This window comes from Paramisgurnus dabryanus, chromosome 1, assembly GCF_030506205.2.
Source record: "Paramisgurnus dabryanus chromosome 1, PD_genome_1.1, whole genome shotgun sequence".
Classification (NCBI taxonomy): domain Eukaryota; kingdom Metazoa; phylum Chordata; class Actinopteri; order Cypriniformes; family Cobitidae; genus Paramisgurnus; species Paramisgurnus dabryanus.
In genome coordinates, this window is record NC_133337.1 from 73,075,383 (window position 1) to 73,081,382 (window position 6,000).

A 6,000-nucleotide genomic window follows, 5' to 3' on the forward strand; every position below is an offset into this window, starting at 1 on the left:
GGGTAACTTACTATGTTGAACTGCGAATGAGATTCGTCAAGAAATCTGTTTCTGTTGTATCAATTATGTTAATTGGTCAGGATATTAGTGAAATTCAAGAGGGGTGAATGTGACGGATGTAAATCAGAGTGCATGCTCAATGTAAAAATGCATTTCACTAATAATCCCTTCTTTTTCATTTTTACGTATTTACTTGATGTTTATTTGTTCATGGAAATGTTTAATTTAGCTTTATACACATTTTTGTCACTCCTGTAAAAAAGAGTTTGTTTATTTGGCGCGATGACGTCATTACTGTTTGCCCGCGCTGCGTCCTCAGACCGCGTTGAGCGCGCTGGGGAGAGGTAAGCGGTTTGTGGTGCTCCTTCAATATGAGCCTGTAAAAGTTCACAAAAGTCCGATTAAGAGGATAAAATCAAAGACTCACACTGTATTCATTCCTGTACTCTCTTTATTTCATCCAGTGCTGTCCACACACTTCCTGTTGTCCTCCACAATAAATTCAACATCAGCAGCAATTTTTGAGTCCCATCTCTTCATTGAAACACAACGCAGATCGTAACAGAGAAAGAGTAGAACCGGTTACATTGGCAAAAAAGGTATTTATTTAAAAGTAAATATGGATTTTTTTTTTTAAGAAGTTACAGTCAGGACCAGTGAGTGATTTTCTCTTCTTTTGTTATTTAAATAACTTTAATGACTTCAACAGGTAATGTTTATTAGGCTTTAAAACAGAATGTAATAAAATGTTTACATTCGGAAGACATATTAAAGGAACAGTATGTAGGATTGTGGCCAAAACTGGTATTGCAATCACAAAACATGTGGCTAAAACCGGTACTGCAATCACACAGCTATGGCCAATATACAAAATGACAACATAAACATCAGTTGAGGGCTGCAACTCCACTTTTTAAATGACAATATCCTGGCCAGACCACTGTTGTCAGTGATATAAGTATTTGAAATGAAAATGATTTCTTAATGTCTAGTGACATATCAGGGCCATTTTATGATTAATTGATATACATTTCTTACATACTGTTCCTTTAAGACATAATCAGTAGTTTACTATGCGACTCATTAAAACCAGAGGTGTAAAGTACTTGAGTAAATGTACTTCGTTACTGTACTTAAGTATTTTTTGGGCTACTTTGTACTTGTACTGAGTATCAAAAATATAGGCAACTTTTACTCTCTACTCAATTACATTTCTGATTGGGTATTTGTACTCTTTACTCCACTTTCACATTTGAAATGACACTTAACGTTACTCGCTACATTGTTTATACGTCAAATAAAAACGAGACGAAAGTGTCAGAGGGTGATGATGGATAGAATCTGTGGTCGCGACGTTACACGGAAACACACAACTGAGGGACTTCATTTGGCGCTGCGCAGAGCAATCGTATGAAATCAAAGTACTGCGAGAGCGAATCAAATGCATATGGAGAAGTCTGGTCTCGCGGTACTTTGATGTCAAACGCTGAATGGCTTGCGTTGAGCCACCGTAGCGGGACATCTGCGTGCTGCGTATGTCATAAACTGTAGAGAAAAGTTCGCGTCTGGTCTCAGAGAAGAGATAAAGAGCAAACATATGGATGCATATCACATTTGCTTCAGTCAAGGGACCCTTTGTTAAACATGTGATGCTACAATCAAAACAAAAGTGATGCGCGATTGCAGGAGGGTCACCCCGCAACTCAAAGGCAAGCACAAATGTTTATATACTCTGATGCTACTTTATCAGCTAACCTGAGCTGTTAAGTTACATAACTTGATATAACTTACTATATAAGCCAAAATAAACCAGCGAGGTCCTGTACTGATTGCCCGAGTAACTTAAGTACATTATAAGATTGATAATAAGTGTACAATTTCACTGTCCTCACATTTAATCAAGTATGCTGTAATGTATTTACTGTAAGAGGGATGCATGACGGAAGAAATGTAGTGCACTTAATGTGAGAGTGGTGTTACGTACTACATATGTTTACTATTAATCTTTCAAATGAACAACTTCACGTTTTTAATATGCATTATCATATTTCTGTTAGTGTAATTTTAGTTTACTGGAATTTTTTAAATATTAAAATTATATCTTTTTTAGGATAGGCCTATATAAGAATATTTGGTAACACTTTACAATAAGGTTCATTAGTTAACAGTAGTTAATGTATTAACTAACTTGAACAAACCATGAGCAATACATTTGTTACATTATTTAGGGGTCAAGCCCAGAATGGGCGAGACCCCTATTGGGATTGTTAGTTTTCTTCTTATTAGGGGTCAAGCCCAGAATGGGCGAGACCCCTATTGGGATTGTTAGTTTTCTTATTATTAGGGGTCAAGCCCCGAAGGGGCGAAGACCCCTATTGTATTTGTTAGTTTTCTTATTATTATTATTATTCTTCTTCTTCTTCCGCCATTGCGGTCTATGGCAGCCCATAGAACCGTACGTAGGAAAGTTATGAAATTTGGCACACTGATAAAGGACAGTCCAATGTGTCCCCACAGCAAATTTGGAGTCTCTAACTCCAACCCTCTAGCGCCACCAACAGTCTAAAGTTGCACTTACGTTTTTGTTTATAACTTCTGACCCGTACGTCCTAGAAACGAAATTCTTGTTTCCTCTGATTCCTTGGCTCAAGACGATTCGACTGGACCCTATGACGTCATTTTCCGTCATGAAAATTTTTCCGCCATTTTGAATTATTCGTAAAACCTACTTTTGCGAACTCGTCCTAGAGCTTTTGCCCGATTTCCACGAAAATCGGTATGTAGCATCTACAGACCCTCACGGCAAAAAGTTATGGAATTCATGTCGATTCGCCAATCTGTTTGCGTAAACCGCGTCAACAAATTTTACGTAGAGTGCAAAAAAACGGATTTGAGGCTGTATCTTCGCCAAACTTAAGCCTATTGAAACGACACTTGGTACTTGTGATGCCAGTCAGGAACTGAGAGCGCATGCCCAGTTTCGTCGCAGCGCCACCTAGTGGTAAGACGAATGTTTTACACACCTATAACTTTGGCTGTGATCGACGTATTTTCATGGGACTTGTTTCCTTGGAGTCCTAAATAGTTGCCGAGTCCAACGATACCAAACATGCCAGAATTGGCCTTACGGTTAACCCTGCGCGGCAAAATAGCACTTAAAAAACACGCGCGAATATCTCCGCGAGCGTAATTCTAATCGACTCGAAAACATCATAGGAAGAATATTGCATTACCTTCTGAACAAAAAGTTCTATTGGCATTGTATTAAAATTTTCATCAGAAATGGCTGAAAATTGCAAAAAACGAAAAATTACCTTTAAATTTTGTGTTTTTACACATAAATGGCTATAACTTCGTAACGCAAAGAGATTTTTTTACCATATTTGATACCCTGATGTATGAGCATATTTTGAGGCCACACAAAAAAAATTGTATGCTTGCACCACTAGGTGGCCCTATAATTGAACAAAACCTTTGATATCAAGCCAGCCCTATGGTCATACAACTGTTTCTTCACTAAACTAAAGTGTATAGTCATAAAACTAGCTAGATGTAACACAGTTATGACCTGAGGTTGCATGCACAATTTTGTCATTGCGCCACCTACTGGTTTTGAGATAGAATAACGCATTTTTTGCCTAAAACTACTGCAACAACACTTCTAAAACCATGAGTCATCATGGATTATTCCTTTCATGGCTTTGACTATAATCACAGATGGTTGCCAATTCACTCCCTAGCAACCAATGAGAATACCTTATCAACCGTTTTTGCAAAAGCTATATCTCTGCATCGGAACACCGTAGAGACACGGGGGTGGGCTCTTTTCACTAATTAAACTTGGTTTAACTAGGTTCTTCAGTCTGCTTATCCAATCTCAATTTTACAACCTTTTGGGCCCTTTTCGGCTTGACCCCGGTATTGCTGCTTGCAGCTATATTTATTATTATTATTATCTATTATTCTTCTTCTTCCGCCATTGCGTCTATGGCAGCCCATAGAACCGTATGTAGGAAAGTAATGAAATTTGGCACACTCATAGAGGACATTCCAAATAGTCACCACACCAAATTTGGAGTGTCTATGTCAAACCCAATAGCGCCACCAACAGTCCAAATTTTCACTTACATTTTTGGTTATAACTGCTGACCCGTACGTCATAGAAACGCAATTCTTGTTTCTTCTGATTCCTTGGCTCATGCCGATTCGATTGCACCATATGACGTCATTTCCGTTATGCTAATTATTTCGATATTTTGAATTGTTTGTAAAACCTACTTTTTCGAACTCGTCCTAGAGCTTTTGTCCAATTTGCGTAAAGAATGGGTGTGTAGCATCTAGAGACACTCATAGCAAAAAGTTATGGAATTCGTGTTGATTCACCAATCCGTTACCGTATAACGCGTCAATGAATTTTACGTAGAGCGCGAAAAAACGGATTTGAGGCTGTATCTTTACCAAAGTTAAGCGTATTCATACGAAACTTGGTAGTTTTGATGGCAGTCACGACCTGAGGGTCCATGCCCAGTTTCGTCACAGCGCCACCTAGTGTTCACGAGATTTGAAAAATGGCTATTTTTGCTTATAACTACTGCAAACTTTAGTCTAAAATTATAAAAGTGCTATTGTTAGATTCCTTGAGGCATGCCGAGTCAAACGATACCAAAAGGTTTTCGGTCGGCCATTTTGGGGGTCGGCCATTTTGAATTGTAACTTTTTTTGTAGGAAAGTTATGAAATTTGGCACACTCAAAGAGGACATTCCAAATAGTCCCCACACCAAATTTGGAGTGTCTATGTCAAACCCGATAGCGCCACCAACAGTCCAAATTTTCACTTACATTTTTGGTTATAACTGCTGACCCGTACGTCATAGAAACGCAATTCTTGTTTCTTCTGATTCCTTGGCTCATGCCAATTCGATTGCACCATATGACATCATTTCCGTCATGCTAATTATTTCGATATTTTGAATTGTTTGTAAAACCTACTTTTTCGAACTCGTCATAGAGCTTTTGTCCAATTTGCGTAAAGAATGGGTGTGTAGCATCTAGAGACACTCATGGCAAAAATTTATGGAATTCGTGTCGATTCGCCAATCCGTTTCCGTACACCGCGTCAACAAATTTTACCCAGAGTGGGAACAAACGGATTTGAGGCAGTATCTTCACCAAAGTTAAACATATTCACATGAGATTTGGTAGTTTTGATGGCAGTCATGACCTGAGGGTGCGTGCACAGTTTCGGTACAGCGCCACCTAGTTTGTGCATGTTGATGAGCATGCCGCAATGGATTTGCGGCTATATCTTCGCAAAAGTTTTGCACATTGGCAGTGGTTCAGTGGTTCAGGGGTTAGTGGTGGTTGTCTACAAATCGGAAGGTTGGTGGTTCAAACCCCAGCTCCACCCGCGGGGGCCGCCCGTGGATACCTGTAGAACGGTGACTAGCCAATCAGAAGCGAGGAAAAATTTGAGGGCGTGTCTCAGGGTGGGCGCACTTAAACATCGGTTCGAATCCCAGTAAAGGTGAAAATGAAGACGTTATTATTACCTTTTGACACATTTACTCATTCATATATTTAATAATTATAATCAGTTATCACTTTACTTTGTTTTTTTTTGTATGAAACTTGTTTCTGAATACTTTTTACTGATGCAATGTGTTATAGAACTTTATAGTGTTTATAGTGTATAAATAACTAGTTTTCAGGACATTTTTAGATAAAACACTTTTTAATAAAATTAATATTTAAAAGAATACAATTAAATGCATGCCTATTTAATTTTATAAGACAATCATTCTACCACAAGAATATAAACATGTTAAGTGCACAAAAATGTGAACAAAGGCAATTATATTGAATGAACACATACTGGAAATATCTCAAGATGACCAAAATAAATAATCAATCTTTGAAATTAAGTGACAGTTTAAAAACATCTACTGAACAAAGAACTATGGAAGAATATAAAAGAAACAGGCTGAATAAGGCTACATAGT